The following is a 24,069-nucleotide window of genomic DNA, read 5'->3' as shown; positions in this document are numbered from 1 at the left end:
TGGCTCCCAGACGATGTAGGATTCATTCCAAACCTCAGTCATTATTGCAGAAAACTTGTATTTCTTATGCTTCTGAAAAAACCCTAGTTGCATACGCAGGAATGTTCCTGCGTACACATGCTTTGGCCCACGTACGCAGGCCACTGCCCACATACGTGGGCCTGAGGGCCACTTTGATCATTTTATTTCCAAAAATAGATTTTTACTCATTTAAAAGGTTATATTTTCATTTTAACACTCCTTAAGTCAATTTAATATATGAAACCTCCTCTGGTTGAGCTCCCCAAGCATCTTGTTCATCCCTAATCCTTCCAATCTGATTTTTCTTGAACCTTTTTGTTGCTCGGCAATGGAAGTACTTGCTGTTTTTATCTCCTTGGCTGGCCCATAGAAGTCTAGACCGTTGCGCCCACATGCGAGCTTCTTTATCCAGCAACACATTTATCTCAGATTTTAGCTCCTGGACCTTATGGTTATTCCCACTAATGATGGCTTGATTTTCAGCCAAAACCAGCAGGTTCTTCTTGCGGTTTAGCTCTTGACGAACACTTCCAAACACATCCCGATTCCACCTACTCAAATCACTACCACACTTCTCAACTTTAGCTAGGATCTCCCTACTCAAATCTGACCCGAAAGTAAAGTACCAGGCTGCTTAAACCCTTCCCTCACAACTCGGATGTGATAGCCACATCTCTTCAAAATGAAATGGTTTTTTCTTCGGTGGTAGGTCTAGAGGTGCAAGTACAAGTAGGAGAGATCGATGATCTAAAGAATCACTTTGTAAATGATAGACCCTTGATCCTGGGAATTTCATAAACCAATCGCTTGTAGCTAGTCCCCTGTCAAGCCTTTCCCATATTGAACTACCATTCTTAAAATGTCTACTCCAAGTGAATTTTGGCCCCAAGTATCTAAGGTCCATGAAATTACATTCATCAATGACGTCTCGAACTAATTCCATCTGGTTATGAGACTAAGCCCTACCACCCAATTTGTCATCTTGTTTTGTGATCTCATTGAAATCACCCATACATATCCACGGAACTCTGGAGTTGGAATTAAGATGCCTAAGCTAATCCCAAGCTTCCCATCTATTTGTCTCTGGTTCACCATAAAAACCAGTGAATCGTCATTCATTCTCCGAACCTTGATCTATAATAGCATCAATGTAATACCTGTGCGACCCTACAATCTTCAAATTTATTGTTGACTTCCAATATAGAACCAAACCCCTTCCTCGACCTTCCCTTTGAACTACCCATCTGTGATCAAAATTTATATTACGTTGAACCTGTTCTAGCCTTGCTTCATCTGTCAGAGTTTCGGCTAAAAAAATGATAGAGCGATCTTTTGCCCATACAAGCTCTTTCCCTGTACGTAAGTTCCCAAGCCCATGACAGTTTCTATGCTAGACAACTCATTGTTCCTGGTGGGGCTGGGAACCAGCCTCCACCAATTCGAAATAGGCACCATCTTCAACTTGAGAAACCTGAACTCACTTCTTTGGTAACTCTGGTAGAAACTCACATGTGCTAGCACTTCTTTTTTGGCCTGAACAATACTCCAATTTTTCTGAGTTTGTGGGGACCCCAGGTCATGCACGGCGGGTCCAAGTTGGGAGCACTCGAAGATGCTCATGTTTCGTTGAAGCCCTAACAGCCTCATTCGCCTCACGTGACTCATTAAAGTGGGTGGCATGTGTCTCATTAACCCGGTTTGTGTTTGATGAATTAAGCACATAATTGGATGAATTAAAACCAACCAAAAAAAATCATATAGATAATTAAATATCATGATTCAAGTATAAAATTTAGCAAAAAGATATATATATATTCTAAAAAGATGTTTACTTTAAACATTAAGCATTTATAGTGTAGGGGTATTAGGCCCAGTAATTTATAATGGACGGCCCAACAAGGTCTTTTGGGCTAGAAACCCAAATCCAAAAACATCAAAATGATCGTGGAGTGTTTAAGTGTCCCATACCGTCCGAAGAGTAGATTTGTCCTCGGAATGTTAAGCCGAGGATACACAGTATGCGTGGAGGACATCAGAAAGAGCGGTGGAGTGTCTAAAGTAAAGCTGCTACCACCGCCCATATATTAAAGACCCTGTAATTGATACGCTGACAATAGAGATGGAAGGATGGGACCTGAGCATAGAGCTTGGAACTTGGTCCCAAGTCCCAGCGGGCTTTAGGGAAGAATGGATGGGACAAGTATCCAAAAAATAAGGGTCGCGGCCATAAAGTGGAAGATGATGAAGAGAAGAGGAGGAGTATAAATAGGAGGGAAGGCATACGAAGAAAGGGAGAGGCCTTTTGAGAAAGAAAAAGTGTATGATAAACATTATTTGTATCCACACTTGAGAAATACTATTAGAAACTGTCCTCGGAAACAGTCCGAGGAGGAATTCTCAATATCACTCTTTGCAAACGATTCTTTGTTTTGTTCCATTGGGCCCAAAGCCCGTTCTTTTTGTGATTGTCTAAAGCCATCCTTAAAATCTAAATTAGAAACCCATCCTCTACAAATTCATTGTGAAGAAAGGCCTTTCAAGCCCATTTTCCTCCTAGTCGTGGTTTGGGAATTTGAATTGTGTCCTTACAATTGGCGCCGTCTGTGGGGATTTAGTTTTTAAGGAAGTTTAGGGCATCATGGTAGGATCGGAACCACCACGCAGTGCAGAGTCCGTTGGCTCCCAGCGTGAGGATCACTCCTTACGTCCTGATCATGCAGAAAACCAAGAAGGAAGTGTACATACTACACACACGATCAGAAGTGCTAGTCATTCGCAAGGAGGAAGTAGAGTTCCTTATGAGAGGAATGCCAGGGCCATGCAGAAAGAGATTGACGGCCTAAAGAGGAGACTGCGTCACGAGAGGAGAAGGAGAACTCCTCCGGTCTCTGACCCCTCTTCGGAAGGATCCGAGGATGACAATTACGAGCGGAGATCCAGAACTCCCCCAGGTGAATATATCTCTTCCGAGGAAGACAATCTGCATGGAAGGCGTGGCAGAGACTACCCCCCTAGGGGCTTGGGAAATGACACAATGGGAAGAGCGTTACACCAAATCTCCAGATCACCCTTCGCGCGCAGATTGGAGGAAGGGAGGTTACCTCGGCGCTTCACACAACCGGCCTTCACTCTTTACAATGGTCGGACGGATCCTGTGGAGCACGTAAGTCATTTCAGCCAGAGAATGGCAGTGCATTCCAGGAATGAAACTTTGTTATGCAAGATTTTTCCTTCTAGCCTAGGGCCCGTAGCCATGAGATGGTTTGACGGCTTAAGGGCAGGCTCCATTGATTCTTTCAAAGAGCTTACTAGAGCATTCGGTTCTCGCTTTATCACGTGCAGTAGAGTTCCTCGTCCATTGGATTCCTTACTATCCATGGCCATGAGGGAAGGGGAAACCCTGAAAACGTATTCGGACCGATATTGGGAAATGTTCAACGAAATCGACGGAGACTTTGACGATGTAGCCATAAGGACCTTCAAGGTCGGCCTACCAACGGAGCATGACTTGAGGAAATCCTTGACGAAGAAGCCTGTAAGAAGCGTACGTCGACTGATGGATCGCATCGACGAGTACAAAAGGGTTGAGGAAGATCAGCAGCAGGGAAAAGGCAAGGCGAAGGTTATCCCACAAGAAAGGAGGGATTTCAGGTCGGACCGATACAACAACAACAGGCCTACGCGGGATTTTTCCAGGCAGGCTGGTCACATACCCCCACAAGTGGTCAACACCGTCTTCAGGGAGCCGGTGCAGCAGCTGTTGGAGAAAATAAGGCATGAGCCTTTTTTCAAATGGCCGAATAAAATGGCAGGAGACCCTTTGAGACGCAACCAAAATCTCCACTGCCATTATCACCAGGAGAGAGGTCATACCACCGAGGACTGTCGCACTTTGTGGAATCATCTGGAACAATTGGTTAAAGAGGGAAAGCTGAAGCAGTTTCTGTACCAACCCAACGGGCGAGGAAACCAATCAGGAGTGGCAAACCACGACGGTCCTTCATCCAGACCTCCTCTAGGTACTATCAATGTCATTTTTGCAGCACCTGGTAGGACTGGCTCAGCTCCTTTCAGGGTAATGTCAGTTGCTCGAACATTTGCCGAGGAGTCACGGGATCAGCCGAAGAGGATTAAGGCAAGTATCCTGCCAGTCCTAAGTTTCTCTGAAGAGGACAAGATGGGGACCATCCAGCCTCATGATGATGCCTTAGTGGTAACCCTCAGAATAGGGAACTATGATGTAAAGAGGGTAATGGTTGATCAAGGTAGTGGTGCAGATATCATGTACCCTGACCTATTTAGAGGCTTGAAGTTAAGAGTTGAAGATCTTATGCCATATGACTCACCCTTGATAAGCTTCGAAGGGAGAGCTGTCGTTCCAAAGGGACAGATTAGACTGCCTGTGCAATCAGGTCCGGAGGTGGTAGACGTAGATTTCATCGTGGTCGATGCTTATTCTCCCTATACGGCTATTGTGGCAAGACCTTGGCTGCATGCGTTAGGGGCTGTTTCCTCAACCTTGCATGTCAAAATCAAATTTCATTCTGGAGACCAGGTGGTGGAGTTACTTGGGAGTCAGTCTGTGGCTCGACAGTGTGTCACGGCTGCAATTCTGCGTCGACCAGAACCAGACTCCCCGTCCTCGACTATCGGTGAAGCATAGCAATCAAAGTCTCTTCCCATAGCCGAGGTAGATGAGGCAGTATGTGAAGAATTGGAGAAAATTATCATAGACAATGATCCTGAAAAGTTCTTCCAGGTTGGAGTTCAATTGCCACAGGAAGAGAAGACCGAGCTGATTTTATTTTTAAAGAAAAATATGGATGTGTTCGCTTGGAACGCGTATGAGGCCCCAGGGGTTGATCCGAACTTCATATGCCATCATTTAAGGGTCAATCCAACTGTAGTGCCGAGGAGGCAACCTCCTCGGAGGTCCTCAAAAGAACATTCCGAAGCCGTAAAGGAGGAAGTGCTCAAACTCAAAGCGGCAGGGGCTATCAAAGAAGTGTTCTATCCTGAATGGTTAGCCCATACGGTGGTGGTGAAAAAGAAGAATGGGAAGTGGAGAGTTTGTGTAGACTTCACAGATTTAAACAAAGCTTGCCCAAAGGACTCATTCCCGATGCCTCGAATTGATCAATTGGTTGACGCTACTGTTGGACATCCTCGGATGAGTTTTCTTGATGCTTTCCAAGGTTATCACCAGATACCTTTAGCCGTTGAGGACCAGGAGAAGACTGCATTCGTCACTCCTACGGGAAATTATCACTATAAGGTAATGCCTTTTGGTTTGAAAAACGCAGGGGCTACCTACCAAAGGATGATGACGAGGATGTTTGAGGCACAGCTAGGAAAAAATATTGAGGTATACGTGGACGATATGGTGGTAAAGAGTAAAGAAGTTTCTGCACATCTGGAAGATCTGAGCAACACTTTTCAGAAACTAAGAGAGTATAAATTGCGGCTCAATGCCTCTAAATGCTCTTTCGGTGTGGGGTCGGGCAAGTTTCTAGGATATATGGTGACTCACCGGGGAATTGAAGTGAATCCTGCTCAGGTTAAGGCGATAAACAGCTTACACCCACCTCGGAATCCTAAAGAAGTGCAAAGGCTAACAGGTATGACTGCTGCTCTCAACCGATTTATATCTCGGTCCGCGGACAGATGCAGGCCTTTCTTTCAATTATTAAATAAATGGAAGGGTTTTGAATGGACCGAGGAGTGCGCAGTAGCTTTCCAACAGCTAAAAGAATATCTCTCGCGACCACCAGTTATGTCTCGACCAGAGGTTGATGAGATTCTGTTTGCATATATTGCGGTGGCTAACCATGCTGTTAGTTTGGTTCTTATCCGAGATGACAATAACATCCAGAGACCGGTTTATTATGTAAGCAAATCTCTGCATGAGGCCGAGCTGAGTTATTTGCCACTGGAGAAAGCTATCTTGGCGGTGGTACATGCTACACGAAGACTTCCCCATTACTTCCAGTCTCATACGGTTGTTGTTCTTACACAACTCCCTCTTAAATCAATTCTGCGAAGTGCAGATTATATGGGAAGAATTGCCAAATGGGGAACTGTCCTAGGAGCTTTCGATATCAAGTATATGCCCCGCACCTCTATAAAGGGACAGGTCATCGCGGACCTTGTGGCGGAATTTGCTGAGCCTTCGTTGGAAGACTATCAAGAAGGCATGGGTAAAAAATCAGTAGGCATGATTTCGTGTGAAGGGCCTCCATTATGGAAAGTCCATGTTGATGGAGCAGCAAATCAGAGGGGATCGGGTATCGGACTAGTTTTGATATCCCCAGAGGGAATTACTTTTGAGAAATCTTTGAGATTGGGATTCTCGGCCACCAACAACGAAGCAGAGTATGAAGCCGTCCTCGCAGGGATGAACATGGTTCATAAAATGGGAGGAAAGACGGTGCAGATGTTCTCGGATTCACTATTGGTGGTAGGCCAAGTAGAAGGCAAGCTAGAAGCAAGGGATTCCAGAATGCGAGAATACCTAACCCAGGTCAGGTATATGCAATCTAAATTTGAGTCATTTCTACTATTGCATGTATCCAGATGTGGCAACACCCATGCCGACTCATTAGCCACGCTCGCGACGTCCTCGGCACAAAGTCTACCACGAGTTATCCTCGTTGAAGATCTGTTGAAACCCACTGGGACGGATAGTAACTCCACTCAAATTCTTCAAATTAGGACAGGGCCTAGTTGGATGGATCAAATAGTAACATTTCTCAGGAATGACATCCTGCCTGGAGAAAAGGCTGAAGCGGATAAAGTTCGCAGGAAAGCCACTCGTTTCTGGTTATCCGAGGACCGAAAATTGTACAAACGTTCCTTTTCGGGACCATACTTGCTATGCATACACCCCGAGGCAACGGAGCTACTTTTGGAAGAGTTACACGAAGGGATTTGTGGAAGTCACACAGGAGGAAGGTCTTTAGCTCACAGGGCCCTTACTCAGGGCTATTGGTGGCCAAATATGCAGAGAGAAGCGCAAAATTATGCAAAGAAATGTGACCAATGTCAAAGGTTCGCTCCAAATATACATCAACCAGGTGGAGTCCTGAATCCTCTATCTAGCCCATGGCCTTTTGCCCAATGGGGCTTGGACATTGTTGGACCCTTCCCCAAAGCAAAGGGAAACAGACGGTGGCTTCTCGTGGGAACAGATTACTTCACCAAATGGGTTGAAGCTGAGCCATTATCAAACATCAGAGACACGGAAGCAAAAAAGTTTGTATGGAAGAATATCGTTACCAGGTTCGGCATTCCTCATACTCTCATTTCAGATAACGGTTTACAATTTGATAGCAAAGCCTTTCGGAAATACTGCTGTGATCTTGGCATTACGAATAGATATTCCACTCCGGCTTATCCCCAAGGAAATGGGCAAGCCGAGGCTGTGAACAAAGTAATAGTAAGCGGACTCAAAAAGAGGTTGGGTGACGCCAAGGGGAGGTGGGTGGAAGAACTGCCACATGTCTTGTGGACGTATAGAACTACACCACGAAGATCCACAGGAGAAACACCCTTCGCCATGACTTATGGGGCCGAGGCAGTAATCCCCTTAGAAACTGGGTTCCCAACCCTGAAGAAAAACTCCTTTATTCCAGATAGCAATGATGATCTGTTAATGAGAAACTTAGACTTAGTTGAGGAACGGCGAGAAAGCGCCATGGTTCAACTAGCTTATTATCAACATAAGCTCAAGCAGGGGTATGATTCTCATGTGAAACTTCGACCTCTTGGACCAGGTGACTTAGTACTAAGGAAAGTTTTGGGCACGATGAAGAACCCTGCGTAGGGAAAATTGGGACCCAACTGGGAAGGACCTTATCGTATTACTTCGGTAGCAGGAATAGGGGCCTACAATCTGGAGGATTTGGACGAAAATGTTGTACAACGTCCCTGGAATGTAAATAATCTACGAAGGTACTATTACTAAATAAAAGGCACTTCGGTCGTTCTTTGTTGTAAACTACATTATATTCGTTATCTTCATTCGTCGAAATATCAAGCTGAAACTTGGTATGCCTGGATCCTCGGACCACATACCTCGTCTAAATTGATATTCTTTACAAAGTGTTGAACAGAACCTAAGTTACGTCTGGTCCTCGGATCACCTACTTTGGGAAAATTAACATTTTAAATTTATTCGCCTAAGTATCAAGCTGAAACTTGGTATGCCTGGATCCTCGGACCACATACCTCGTCTAAATTGATATTCTTTACAAAGTGTTAAACAGAACCTAAGTTACGTCTGGTCCTCGGATCACCTACTTTGGGAAAATTAACATTTTAAATTTATTCATCGAAATATCAAGCTGAAACTTGGTATGCCTGGATCCTCGGACCACATACCTCGTCTAAATTGATATTCTTTACAAAGTGTTAAACAGAACCTAAGTTACGTCTGGTCCTCGGATCACCTACTTTGGGAAAATTAACATTTTAAATTTATTCCCCGAAATATCAAGCTGAAACTTGGTATGCCTGGATCCTCGGACCACATACCTCGTCTAAATTGATATTCTTTACAAAGTGTTAAACAGAACCTAAGTTACGTCTGGTCCTCGGATCACCTACTTTGGGAAAATTAACATTTTAAATTTATTCGCCTAAGTATCAAGCTGAAACTTGGTATGCCTGGATCCTCGGACCACATACCTCGTCTAAATTGATATTCTTTACAAAGTGTTAAACAGAACCTAAGTTACGTCTGGTCCTCGGATCACCTACTTTGGGAAAATTAACATTTTAAATTTATTCGCCTAAGTATCAAGCTGAAACTTGGTATGCCTGGATCCTCTGACCACATACCTCGTCTAAATTGATATTCTTTACAAAGTGTTAAACAGAACCTAAGTTACGTCTGGTCCTCGGATCACCTACTTTGGGAAAATTAACATTTTAAATTTATTCGCCTAAGTATCAAGCTGAAACTTGGTATGCCTGGATCCTCGGACCACATACCTCGTCTAAATTGATATTCTTTACAAAGTGTTAAACAGAACCTAAGTTACGTCTGGTCCTCGGATCACCTACTTTGGGAAAATTAACATTTTTAAATTTATTCGTCTAAGTATCAAGCAGAAGCTTGGTATTGTTGGATCCTCGAATCATTTACTTGAGAAAAATCAATACATCAGATATTTGCATAGACCATATGCCTTATCTTTACATAGTTCAAACTAGAGATCCAAAACGAAGAAACAAATGCTCAAATTGCATCACTTAATGCAGTTCTCGGCATAATTAAGCCTTCCTAGGAGTATCAATTTCAATTCAAGCTGTTGTTAATAACTTTGGTAGAAGATAAAGAGATGATATTTATGGAATGATATGCTCAGAACAGAGTAAAAAGTAAGAATCATCCAAACAAGTAAAACAAACATTCGTGCTTATATTAAATTCAAAGTAAGTACTTTTTTCAATCACATTTTAGAAATTACACTTAGAGATAAAACAAAATAAAATAAAAAAAAAAAGAGGAAGGAAGACAGCAGGCATTTATTGTTTCAGCTTGATCTTCAGAGGGCCTTTGGGGTCTTTAGGAGATGGAAGTTGGACCAAGGACTCAATGGCAATTCCTTTGCCTTTGGGATCATCTGTCAAGGGTATTGGATTAGCTTGATCACCCAACTCATCCTTCGAAGATACCTGAAGGTCACTTGAGGGTTGTATGTCTTCAAGCGCCTTTTCTTGTACTGGATCAGCTTGCTTAGAAGCATCTTCAGGAAGAGTTGAATCCTCAACCAAATCAGCCCCCTTATCCTCAGATGATCCCTGGGCAGCTTCTTGGGCAACTTCAGGAATGGAAGAAGCGCGAATTGCGGGAGGATAGTAGACACTCTCTGCTTTCCAAAGAGTGGAAGAGGCATCAACCCCAGCTTGGGAGAGTGCCTCATTCCACACTTGGAGGCAGTAATGCCTACATACCTCGGGAACCTGAGCCTTGAAGGTTTCAGTGACCTCCTTCACGCCTATGTCATAACCGTCTTGTTCGGCTTGGTCCCTTGAGATCTCGGCCTCTTCTTTTGCTTTCTCGGCCTTTTTCTTCTCCTCAATGGCTTCCTCTTTGCCCTTAATGGCTTCCTCTTTGGCCTTCGCACACTCGTCCAGATCTCTCTTGAGATCCTCTACGAGCCTGCGTGCCGTTAGGAGGTTGTTGTCGGCTTCACGGAGCTTTAGGCGCTGATCCTCGGCTTGATTAGTCGTGGTCTTCAGATCAGCCTCCAAGCCTGCCTTATCACTCTCTGCCTTGGCCAACTTTGCTGTGACCTCCTACAGTTTCTTCTTATGAAGGTCCGAGATCTTTTGTGCGGTTTCACGCCTGGATTCCTCGGCCCTCAAAGATTTATAGGAGTTGATGGCAATCTCCTCTGCCCTATGGGCAGATTGAACGGCCTACGAACAAAAACATATAAAAATCAGACATATATATATAGGAAGTAAAAACAAAGGCCAAGATTTTAGAGAAAGAAAACTTACCATTGCAAGCTCCTTCTTCAAAGTCATGAAGACGGTATGGTCCCTTTTCTTTCTCAGCTCAACCATATCCTCGGGGAGTAACAGCGCCTACTCCAAAGCATCCGCGACGCATGCAGCTGTCCCTTCATCGGAATTCCTAATGGATGCATCCACAGTAATGGCCTCGTCATCCATAGACATATCGGGGAGCCATAAAGGGGCGCGCACGGCCACCTGTTGGTCAGTTCTTCTCTCCGACCTAGTCTGTATAGTGCGGGCCTGCTTTGCACCCTTTTCCACCTCGGTCTCCTTGGAGACAGAGCCCTTCCCTGCCTCCACCACTTCCTTTCCTTTCGACTGATCTCTTTTTCTTTTGAGATCAGCTATGTTGGTGCGTTGGGTTTGGGAGGATGGGGGAGGAGGAGGAAGCCTAGCTTCAGGGCCTTTGTCAGCACCCTTTTCTTGAGTCCGAGGGCGCACCTCTTTTGGTGGTTCTTGGACTCGGGGGGCCTTATCAGTGCCCTCAAGGACATCCTTCAAACTGGGCTTAGTCTTTCGTTGGATGCCCATAGTGTCAAGTTCTTCAGTGGTAGCCTTTGAGATATGGGTTGAGGTGCCGAGAATGGAAGTTGAATCTTCAGGAGAGTAGGGTTGATTAAAAACCTCAAAATCGTCCTCGGAATCTGATACCTCAACTACTTCTTCTTCTTCTTCCTTTACAATGGAGCGAGAGGGCGCGGCTTCCCCAAATGTTAAATTTGTGGAGAGAGGAACTGTGGGAATCCCAACTGGAACGAATGGTGGTGGTTGGATTGGTTGGGTGACCAAGGTGCCTTGAGGAATGGCAGTCCCCTCCGGTAGCAAAAAACCCTCGACAGCAACACTGATCCGAGGAAGACGAGGATCGTGGGCTTTGATCACGCACTTCGGCGCCTGAAAGGCTTTGGATATTGGATTGTAGCCGAGGATAAGATGAGCTGCTCGGAGTTGACCGTCAGTATGCACAAATACCTCGGCTTGTAGGATCCTATCCAACCGTCCGAAGTCAACGAGATTAGGATGACGATCCGCGGCGTGTGGATCTGTAGAGTTGTCCAAATAAGAGAGGGTAAGAATAAGTAAAAAGACAGAGGATAATAGTATGTAAAAGAAATTTCACCTGGAGTCCCTTCCCTTGTCGGACAGGGGAGGCCGTCGTGCCAATTTCCTGATATGATCAGGAAGTCGTTTTTTAGGCCCTTATTTGATTCAGGCAGACATTGAATTAGCCTAACCTCGGGGTATCTAGATTTTAGGTAATACTCATCTTTTTTGCTTAGGTAATGGAGGTTGTAAACCCAGTTCACGTCGTGGTGAGTGAGCCCTAAGTCCATCTTCTCATTTAAGGCATCTATGGAACCTAGGATCCTAAAGACGTTTGGGGCGCACTGGGTGGGAGCTAATCTAAAGGCCCTAAAATAATCCCTAGTCACGGTTCCCATGGGGATTTTCATTCCCCCTTCGATGAACGCAATCATCGGGATTACGACTTCCCCCGTTTTTCTTTTTGTATAATACTCTTCCTCGTTACAGTACGTAATGGATACATCCGAGGGAATTTTGTACTTAGCCTTAAACTGCTCTATTTTTTCGTTCGAATCTACCAGGGACGCGAACCTACCCATTCTTTTTTGAAAAAAGGGGAGGTGGGAAGAAAACTAACTACGCCGAGGATGAAAGACACAGTGAAAGGAGAAGACAGGAAGGAAAAGAAACAAAAGAAACAAAAAGCTGATAAGGAGGGGAAAGAGTATTGAAGAACTTACTTTTAAAAGAAGAAAGCACGTCACCTCGGACAGAGTACTTGATAGAAAGAGAGAGTACGGGGAGATGGAAAGTGTGGCAGGTACGTTATCAGGTTTCTGTAGTGTGAGGAAGTTTGAAGAAAATTAGTATTTATATGTCAAAAGGTGTTTTGAAGCGGGCAAATTCCCGCCTCAACACGGGAATCGCTCTCGACCGTTGGATATATGTCATATCAATGAAACGTGGGGGACATAGAAGCGCCAATAATAAATTCGGGGGCGTTTCACATACCGAAGCATCGGGAACACGCGGTGGGTAATTCAGAAGTTATTTCCGTTAGTAAATATTCCAGGATCCTGCAGGGTGAAAAGGTCTTTTAAATCGAGATCCTATTTTCCTCCCGAGGTGAGAGAAAAATAAAGAATCTCGAGGGGCTATTGTAGGGGTATTGGGTCCAGTAATTTATAATGGACGGCCCAACAAGGTCTTTTGGGCTAGAAACCCAAATCCGAAAACATCAAAATGATCGTGGAGTGTTTAAGTGTCCCATACCGTCCGAAGAGTAGATTTGTCCTCGGAATGTTAAGCCGAGGATACACAGTATGCGTGGAGGACATCAGAAAGAGCGGTGGAGTGTCTAAAGTAAAGCTGCTACCACCGCCCATATATTAAAGACCCTGTAATTGATACGCTGACAATAGAGATGGAAGGATGGGACCTGAGCATAGAGCTTGGAACTTGGTCCCAAGTCCCAGCGGGCTTTAGGGAAGAATGGATGGGACAAGTATCCAAAAAATAAGGGTCGCGGCCATAAAGTGGAAGATGATGAAGAGAAGAGGAGGAGTATAAATAGGAGGGAAGGCATACGAAGAAAGGGAGAGGCCTTTTGAGAAAGAAAAAGTGTATGATAAACATTATTTGTATCCACACTTGAGAAATACTATTAGAAACTGTCCTCGGAAACAGTCCGAGGAGGAATTCTCAATATCACTCTTTGCAAACGATTCTTTGTTTTGTTCCATTGGGCCCAAAGCCCGTTCTTTTTGTGATTGTCTAAAGCCATCCTTAAAATCTAAATTAGAAACCCATCCTCTACAAATTCATTGTGAAGAAAGGCCTTTCAAGCCCATTTTCCTCCTAGTCGTGGTTTGGGAATTTGAATTGTGTCCTTACATATAGTATATTTTTTATGGGCTAATTTTTTTATTCAAACTTTTACCATCTTAAACATTTGACTTTTATTTTATTTATTGAAAAAAATTATTTTCAATCACATTACTAACAAACTTGTGGAACGTACAAGATTTGTAGCACATATAACAATTATTTGAACCACAGATAACGAAGCTGTAAGTCAACCAATAAACATTTTAAGTAACTATTATTTCAATAAATCTTCTAAAAACTCGATCTTCTTTTCAACTAACATCTCTTGTGGTGTTGCACTCTTTCATGTCTTAAAGATCAATAAAATATTATAAAATAAGAAGAAGAAAAAAAAGAGTATTTGAATACCAAAGAAGATTACAAAAACTAAGAATGCTGAAGTATTGAACATATAGTCCAAAAAAAATGTGTTGTTAAATTGGGTTAACCTAAGACAACATTTTTATTATCATATAAATTGGGTGTTTTATATTATATTTTTCAACGAAATCTTCTTTAGCCCCATGCCTTAAATATGAATATATTAGAACCACTAAAGAATTGTCATATATTATTTTCAATAAGTAATGAATTTGAGTGATGTTTTTATAAAAATTTTATAATCTTTTTGTAATGCAATTATTGTAGGGGAGCCAATTCTTTTTTTGGAGATCAAACTTTTAAAATATTTAATTTGAATAAATATTACATGTAGTTTATTAAATTTGTTGTCTCAACATAGTTTCGAATTAAGCAAGTAGTTTAGTAATCCCAAAGAATGGCAGGAAGAGGCATGGCGTTGGACTCAGAGAGAATTACCGTTTCCAAATGTGATGCTAATCTTGTCAATCATGAGAGGTTAGTCTACTAATGTCTTCATTTTCTTCTTTACTGCTTATTACTCACTTCTAGCCGAATAGGCAATAAGGCAATTGCTACCAGAATGGAGAACCATGATGATACGCAAGCAGTCTCAGGACCATCCACCAAATAATCCTGTGCGTATTACCATCACTTCAGCAAACCTGAAGCTCCGATTCATTTGGAGCTGTACCACCACCACCCAATAATCCTGTACCACCACACCACCGATCACACCAAATAATCCTGTAATACCACCACTTCAGCAAATTAACTAGAAGCTCCAATTCATTTGGAGCGGTGCCACTACCGCCACAACCAAATAATCCTGTACCACCACATCGCTAATCACATCAAATAATCTTGTACTACCACCACTTCAGCAAACCCAACCAATACTCCGATTCATTTGGAGCTGTGTACTGCCACCAACACTAAATAATCATGTACCACCACCCTACCAATCACACCAAACAATCCTGTAGTACCTCCACTTTGGCAAACTTGAAACTCCGATTCATTTAAAGCTGTACCACCACCACCAAATGATCCTATACCACCACACTGCCAATCACACCAAATAATCTCGTACGTATACTACCACCACTTCAGCGAACCCGAAGCACCGATTCATTTGGAGCTGTACCACCACCACCACCAAATAATCCTGTAGTACTACCATTTCAGCAAAACCAGAAGCTCCAATTCATTTGGAGCTGTAACACCACCACCAATTCCACCAAATTGCAACTGGAATGTTGGCTCCTCGTTTTATCAGAATTCCCAAATCCATTGATTTCACATACCATCATACGTCGAGCCGCAGAGTTTAGAAATTTTAGAAATTAGCATGCGCTCTCTCTCCCATTAAATAAATAAATAAATAAAACTATTCCTATCGTAGCCATCTTCCCGGCCAGGTTCAATTCTTCTATTTTTGTTATCCAATTTACAAATTTGATTGTTACTTGGATCTATTCTTGTTTAATAATTGATTTTGCTTGTTCTTTTTTTAATCAGCTTCAACTCAGATGCGGCTGTGGCTGTAAGCTCGACGATCAGGTTTGGGTTCTAGATTTATTATCAGTATTCCTTTCTTTTTCTAATTTAATTGTTACTTGGATGATTGAGAATTTTTTTTTCCTACAAGTTTCAGCTTAAATGCGGATGTGAAATCAGCGATCGGATTGAAGGATTCAATTTTGGAAGCTCTTTATAACCTATTGAATTGGGTTTTTGTATAAATAAATTTATATGTCTATGTGCTTGTGTAGCTCATTTCACTTAGGGGTTAGTTTCTGGATATGTAAAATTTAGGATTCCTTAGAAGGGTTAGTTACTTAGTTAAGCATCCTAAGTCTATGATATCCTACATCAGGTTGTTGGATTTTCCTATTGGTTTGTTGCTTTACAACAAAATGTATTTTTAGTGACGAAAATCTTCATGCTGGTTTTGAAATTTTCATGCTAATTAGAAAAGGGAGCAAATGAACTATTACATTGGAAATCCTCAAATTCACTTATTCATGCTGGTTTTGATTTTAGGGGGGAAAAGCCATATTGTTAAATTTCAAATTCAAGGGGGACGGGGCATGTGTTTTTTGCTTTTTTTTTTTTTTGGAATCTTAGAGGATTTAAGAAAAGAATTGTCCATTATCATTGTTGAGACATATTCTGATTAGTATAATAATTAGCCGGAAGGAAAGGGGAAAAGGTATTTTTCTGTAATGGCATGGTTGTATGTTTTTCTAGCTTCTCTGATCTTTATGACCAATGATAGAAGAGATTTGTGCATCCAATGAAAACCTAGTGGGAATGAGATGGAAAAAATGAGGAAGAAGAAATGGGTTTTATTTCCTTTGCTAGTCAGGTTTCTTGCTATGCTTGTTGGTTTAAGATAGTCAACGCTTTGAGATTTTGACAAGAGTTTATGCCCCTGATGTTGAGCTCCTTTTTTTTTTTTTAATCTTTTGGGGAGGGGGGGGGGGGGATTCACTTTAATATGGGTATCAGATGCTGGATTGTCAAAAATTGGCGAAGTTGATGCATTGTGTTTAATTGAATGGTGTTTATGACAATGTTTTCTTAAGATTTAACATTTATTTGTATCTTAGACATTACAATTATATGTTAATTATGGTGGGTTTTTTCCCTAGAAAGTTTTGCTACTTTAGTTTATATAACCACAAATTAGGACATTTTTGTTTGGTAGGTCTGCAAACTTTTATGAGTATACTTTGTTCTTTGCTAAATATGTAACTTTCAATTCTATTTTTTTCCCCCACCAATGGAAATAAATTCAAATTCTTCTAACCATATAAATGATTCCAAACAAGAAATTGAAAATCCATGAATTCCAAATCCCTGGATTAATTTGAAATCCAAATCCGAAGTCTAAATCCATGTTCCCAAATGCTACCTAAGGGTTGGGCTCCTTTAAGCTTTTACATTAGCAAGGCCTGGTTGTGTTATTCTTTTATAATATATCCACGATGCTAGCCTTTGCTAAACCCCAAGCACTAGGTTTGTGCTTGTGTCTGTTAACTCGGAGGTTCATCACTTCTAATACAATTAACTTTGAATGCTAAGAGTCTTGTAACTCAATTGCATTGATGGGTCCCCTTTATGATGAGAACTAGAGTTCAAATCTGCTTCCATACATTTCTTTTGTATCTTTCATAAATACCAGCAGTTTTCCATAAAAATCTCTACTTCAGATCTTCCTTTTTCTTTCAAAATTCTCGGAACCAAGAGTACTTATAGAAAAACCAGCAGAAACTTTCTTTAGAAAGCCCTTTATGACAGCAATCTTTTACAAGGCTGTGATTAAACTGGTGGATCCAATTTCAAAAGCTCCTGATTACCTACTCAACAGGTTTGGGTTTTCCTTTGTTTTTCAATTTTTTAAATTTGATTGTTATTTGCCTTTAGTTTTCTTCAGGTTTCAACTTAAATTCGGCTGTTAATTTATTGAAGTTTTCAATTTTGGAAGCTTTTTTTTATCACCTATTGAACAGATTTGGTTTCTTGTATAAATATGTTCTTAGGGGCTAGCTTCTGGATATGCATAATTTGGGATTAATTTAGATAGGCCAGATAGAGCATATTAGGTCCTTTATGTTTATTAATATGTAATTGTTAAAATTATTGGTTGAAGTTGGAAGGGAAGTTAATTGTTAACTCTCTGTTTCATGGCTGTATAATTGATTTTTCTTTTTCTTTTTTTCTTTTTGGGCTGTCCATTTTCATTAGGGATTTGTTTTACGTGAGTTAGTTTCTTAATTATTGCTCAATTCATGGTATGTTTTAGTTATAGAGATACCCTCTCTTTTTTCAAGGGTTTGATGCAGCCGTTGAAGATTAATTTGTTACTACTTCAAAATTCTTCTAAGTGTCTACGTGTGAAATTCAATTAAAGTAAAAATTATTTGTTTTTGAATGTTTAGTTATGTGTCCTTAGGTTAAAACAGTTTTTAATACGGTTTTTATTTAACAAGTTGTTGGTCAATTTTGTATTGAAAGGCAAAACTGCAATGAATAGTATGCTTGAACTTTGTCCTTCATTGACCACATTAAACTCCCAAGATGACTCTACAGATAGAATTGGTCTCAATACCAAAGGAAGAGTACTCTCAATTCCTAGCTCATCAAAAGCAAGTGCTTCTTCCTTTGCTTTCACTCTAGCCTAATCAAGTAGTGCATCCCATTGTCTTTTATGTTCCGCCTTTGATCCATGGGTCACTGGAGTCTAACAAAATAAAAAGTAAGATATTTAAGATCCCCTACAAAATCCTAGACTCAGCTGAAGTTACCAAACTACCAAAATATTCTTAATTCATAGGGGTTGCTGAAATTACAATTTTACTCCTAAATTCAAAATTGACCATAACTTACTAAATAAAATCCCATATAAGAAACTGTTTTAACCCAAAGACGCACAACTAGACCTTTAAAATCACATGACTTATACTTCAACTGGACTTCAGCATGGCCCCACAAAATAAATCTTGAATATGTGAATTCGTAAAGTAGTAACATTTTAATGTTCCGTGGCTGCATCAGATATGTTAGTTTGGAACTGTTGTGTTGCTTTCTAATTGCTGGGTTGTTAAGAGGAGTGTGGGTGGCTGTCTTGTGAGAATACTGGTTGTTTGTGGACTGATGGTCAGCCATTGTTTTGGTTACTATATATTTTTATTGTTGCTCACAGGAGCCACATCTTATTCACTTGTTTACTTTCTTTGTCATATTGGGTACTTATTGGAATCCAAGGAAGGTATATATCCCAATCGCTTATTCCCCCCTGATATGCTCTCTATTGCTTTGATTTGTCTTAAGGGGAGTTATTATGCACAATGGGCCCAGGCTGTTGAGGTTTTACTTTTGATAGGAAGAAGTTAACTTATCTAAATGATTATCTCCCTCCTCTTATGGATCCTAAGTATGCTGATTGAAGGGTTGAGGATGCACAGATCAGGAGTTGTTTGTAGAAAAATATGGAATCCAAAATAAGTTGTATCCAAGTATTTTTGCCCACTACCAAACTTGTGCAGGAACAAGCCTACAAGCTAAATTCTGGTGTCAATTCTTAACAAAGTTAATTCCTTTCTTTTTCTTCTTCTATGCCCCGAAGTCAAGCCCTTACTCTTTACCTATGAAAACCATAGAACCCCACATAATTTCTCTAGCAAATAGTCATAAAAACTCTCATCAAACCCTAGCTAATTTTGAGTGCTAATACTTTTTTCTACAATTCTGAATCCTAGATCCACAAATCCTCCTAAACCCTAACCCACCATAAGCACCCACTTTATCCTACATCAGGTTGTTGGATTTTTCTATATTTTTTTTGCTTAGAAAACAGAGGAAATGAACTATTACATTGGAAAACCTCAAATTCACTTATTCTTGCTGGTTTTGTTTTTGGGGGAAAAAAGCCATATTTTTAATTTCAAATTCAAGGGGAAGGGGGTATGTGTTATTTTGCTTGGTTGTTTTTGAACTCTTTGAAGATTTAAGAACAGAGTTGCTCATTATCGTTGTTGGGGCATATTCTGATTAGTATAAAAATTAACATGAAGGAAAGGGGAAAATGTATTTTTCTATACTGGCATGGTTGTATGTTTGCTTTTAAGTATTTCAAGCTTCTCTGATCTCTATGGCCAATGATAGAAGAGAATTGTCATCCAACAAAAAATAGTGGGATTTGGGGATAAGATGGAAAAAAAGTGGAAGAAGAGATGAGTTTTGTCCCAATGCTAGTTGGGTTTCTTGTTTTTGTTTGGTTTAAGATAGTCAATGCTTGAGATTTTGACTACAGTTTATGCCCCTGATGTTGAACTCCTAGTTTTTGTTTTTTTGTTTTTTTTTGGGGGGGGGGGGGGGGGGGTGGAAGGATTCACTTTAATTTGAGTATCATATGCTGAATTCTCAAAAATTGGCTGGGTTGATTTATTTGTTTGATTGAATGGTGTTTTTAAAGCATAGAACAATAGAACCTAATTTATCAAAGCACTAGTTCACCTTCCCTTAACATTAGAACAACAATAATTTTAACCTTCGAAACTAAAGATGGACTAACTTAAAATCAAATTAATACAAATTTTCACATCAATTGTATATAGAGCATAATATATAAAGAATAAAATATATATTTTTTAATCTAAATATGACTTCTGATAATAAGTTAGGGGTAAAAAAGAAAAAAGAAAAAGAATAGATGACTTTATTCCATTTTTTAGTTAGATATAAACCACAAGAAAGAAAAAAGTTATTGGATAGGAGAAATGTTTTATTTTAGAGAAGTGCTACGTCCACAATATTTTTGCAACAAATTTTAGGTAGTAGGTTTTATTGGTTCTAATTTAAACCCACACTAAAATTACTTTTTGTCCATCAATAACAGCCAGTAACCATCTGTTATTTAGGATCTGTTGTGGACATAACATTTATCTTAATTTTAAGTTGCTATATATAAGTGAAAGTACAAAGTTAAGATTCGTATCTTATTGATTGACAGATGAGTGAGAGTTGCTTGAGAAGATTTTGGTCACGTGTAGAGGAGATTGGCTAATCCACTAGTGACGAACATGAGTTGGTTCAAGTTGAGTGAACGAAAAAGGTAGAGAAAAATCTAAAATAACATTAATGGAATTAGTAAAAAAGGACATATCAATTGAGGAGGTGACCAAAGAGTATGATTTTGGATAAGATAGAACGACAGAAAAGAAAATATGGGGCCAACTTTCATTAGTCTATTGAGGATCCCAATCTAGTTCGATCCCAATCCAGTTCAAAAGTTTTGGGACTAAGGCTTGATTGTTGTTGTTGTTTACATTTCAATATCAATACTTCTGCACGAATGAGGAACAATAAGTCTTATATCAGGCCTATAGCTTATTGAATGACTTTAATTATTATAAACTCAGCATTGCAGTCACATGCGTATGAAGAGTGAATTTTTAGACTTCTTGATAAGACAAATTTTCAAAAATGATTTCTTTTAGTAAAGGTGAATGAATTACTATTGTTAGTGGCTTGTTCATCCCTTCAAGTTGTATTGCACTCATTTTGGTAGGTTTGGGAGAGAAACCTAATAAAGATAAGTGGATTTTGTGGAATTTTGATTTTCTTATCTTTGGAAGAAAAAGTAATATTAAAGCTGATGGATTTCTTGTTTGTGTATGTGTGAGCGATGAAGCTGAAGCTTTCAGTTTCTTTGAAGCATTTCATACGGTTGTTGTCTTTCTCTTCCTGCTTCTGGTTGCCTTAATTACTTTACGCTTTCAACCCTTTCACATCTCTCCAGTTGAAACACATTTTGCTACCTTCTTGGTTTTCATTGTGGCTACAATCATCTATGGCATTGCATATGTGTTGAATCTGTTGATAAAACTACAACCTCCAGACACTGAGCACTGTCCCATATTCAGGTTCATCTGTCTAGTTTTTGGAATCATTGCTATTGAGCTACTTGTCTCAACAATCATTTCTCCCTTTGGCTATTCATAGTAAATTTATGTCCAATCCTGATCATAGGGGTACTGTGTTCTTACAAACAAATATATCAGCTTCTCTGCTACACAGCTATTTTAGTATTCAATGCAGTCCCTAGCTTGTTTGAAAAGTTTTATCAATTAGTTCATCAGATATATGACTAGCTCCTACAGATATTTCAATCAGCAATTTTTTCAAGCATTTTCTTCAAGGGAACGAGAAGACAATGATAATCAGGGTTTAGAAATGGTTTAAGTGGCCTGTTTGTTGTATTACCAGATATACGTAAGCAAAATTTTCACTTTAAGTAATATTCTGTTTGTGGAAGTTTGAATCTATTTACACTTTATTCAAAGTAAGATTTATTATACTATATTCAGCATATGTTTATACTTTACTAAAGATTTCACATCCAACTGCTAAGCTAGTAAAAGTTGCAATGCAATTCTTCAAATTTCAGCAACTAGATTTCTATAGTTACAAGGGTTGTAGAAAGCAAGATTTCTAGGACACCACATTTGATCCAATCATGGCAGCGATCAGAAAATAGTACAAATAAAAAAAACAGTTGCCCAAACTTTAGACCAAAAACATGCATATACAGTCATGGTGTCACATTAGCCAGATTAGTTACGTCTGACAAGATGCATGACTGGACCCTTCTAACTAATATTTGCACACTACCACTTGATGGATAATGATGCTTGTGATTCTCTTTTTTAGTTGAAGAATCATAGCTGGTCTAAGACTTAAATTGATTGCAGTATCATTGTGTCACATTCCCAAGAGTGGCATCCTGATATTAATTTATTGCCTAATCTGTCTTTGCGCACATAAGATGTTTCCCTCCAATTGATTCTGTTGGATCCCGCTCCATCTAGCATCAAAATGATTTCCCATAGCAGCACTTGCAATTTCTGGATACTTTTTCTCCTAACACCAGCATTGCGATGTGACTGCATATCCTCACCACATTTATCATGATGTTCCGGAATTTCCAATAAAATAATGTTTGAAATCCAAATGGACTAGGGGCCTTTAAAACCCCCATTTGAGAGGGCATTTTGTACTTCTGTTGTTGATCAGTCTCTAGACTCGGCATGTCTATCGCTTGAAGTTGACTCAATATGTTCTACAGAGATTTGATCTACTACTCTATAGATTCCACTATATGATCCGCCATTCCTTGTTCTGTGTCTTGTACCAACTTCCAAGTTGATCCATTGCTCATCTGCCATTTTGAGCCTTAAGATTCTGTTATTCACTCTTCTTTTGTCCACCGTCCTATGTAAATACTTAGCATGTGTTTGGATTGCGTCCACGTCCCTGTGTCTGTGTTTTTTTTTTTTTGGAGAAGCGTGTTTTTGTGGCTTTATGTCACATCAGTGGGTCTCGTGCACTGTTCACGAGACCCACAAACTTTTTTTTTTCAGCAACTTTTTCATTAAAAATGGGTCTCATGACGCTATTCACACATATAAAAATTATTTTGCTACAGTATTTTTAGTTTTCAGCAAAATAAGCGGTATCCAAATGGACCCTTAGTATTTCTTTCTTCTTAACTGGTGTACTTCCTGAGTCCACATAATTTGCTCCCTTTCTAGTAGCTCCAAGATTTCCAAATAGAATGCTGCAGAATTCTTTCTTTTTGCTGACCTTTCTTTTTAGATGAATAAGATATTTATCCAATACAGGAAACACCAAAGTAAAAGAAATACATCAGGAAAGTGCTCCCTAGGTGGAGTAGGCTCTTCTAATCTTTGCATGCTCTGTGGCACTGTGACAGTGAGATTATTTACCTAAAAATTCCTTTATTGGCCACTGTTACTGTTCTTCCTTCCCCAAAATTTGTATAGTAGGAATATGAACTTTCTATCAAATCTTATGAAAATCCTAGTGGTTTGGGACAAAATGCTTATAGTTAAGGGAGGACATCATTCAGTTTTGAAATAGACAAACCTAACAACTACACCATAGTTAAAGGGTGAAAGTGCAATTAACCCTATTACTTGGTCAAATGTGAGAATAGTTGTTTCCTAGACCACAACGATCTCTTGGATTTGAGTAATTGAGCCTCTGCAAAACTACAAGCCAAGTTCTCCAGTCTCTTTATAATCTGTTAAATGCATATTGTTATATTAAGTACAAATAATGACAAAAAAACAAGGGATCATTATCCAAAACCCTATGTGTCTGCAAGATGTAGCATTTTGATTGAACTATGGGTAAAATCAGGAAGAACAAAGAAACTTACAGGTTCATATTTGGTAATGGCATAAACCCATCCAAGACCAACTTGTTCATATAGTCTTCTAAATGCCTACCAAAGTTTTCACTTAAATTCCTTTTTGTTGGTTAAAAATGAATCTCAGATAATAGAAACAGTGATAGTTGAAAGTAAAATTTTATCAGAGTTCTATGGCCATTAGCCAGCTTCTTCAAACAAATTCTACATTTTTAGAATCCCAAATGTGTCCCACACCATTGTATTTACCATTGACAAAACTGTTTAATTAATGGAAAGGCAACGGATAAGGAAATTGGCTTAGTGAGAATCATTCCCCATGTGCCTATAAGAGGACCTCAGTAAACTTCCTATGCAAGCCTTAATAGAATGATAGAATCATGGTAGTGATTGTTGGTAATTCACAGTTCCACATCCTTATTCTGCATTTAGGCTTCCTTGAGAGTTTAGATACTTGAACAATTAGCAATTATCTAGAACAAATTAAAGGTTTACAATCTTGAACTTGTACTAATTGATTCCAGTCA

The 24,069-nt window shown here is 39.9% G+C and overlaps 1 long non-coding RNA gene across 1 annotated transcript; it reads left to right on the top strand.

Moving 5' to 3' along the window:
• The first annotated feature begins 14,382 nt into the window (after window positions 1–14,382).
• Window positions 14,383–15,803, top strand: LOC142632212 (uncharacterized). The gene is made up of 3 exons (XR_012843755.1): window positions 14,383–15,221; window positions 15,322–15,363; window positions 15,458–15,803. It is a non-coding gene; the product is annotated as an uncharacterized LOC142632212 (long non-coding RNA).
• The last annotated feature ends 8,266 nt before the right edge of the window (window positions 15,804–24,069 follow it).

This window comes from Castanea sativa, chromosome 4, assembly GCF_040712315.1.
Source record: "Castanea sativa cultivar Marrone di Chiusa Pesio chromosome 4, ASM4071231v1".
Taxonomy (NCBI): Eukaryota; Viridiplantae; Streptophyta; class Magnoliopsida; order Fagales; family Fagaceae; genus Castanea; species Castanea sativa.
The sequence above is the reverse complement of the archived record's forward strand: the minus strand, read 5'-3'. Positions and strand labels throughout refer to the sequence as shown.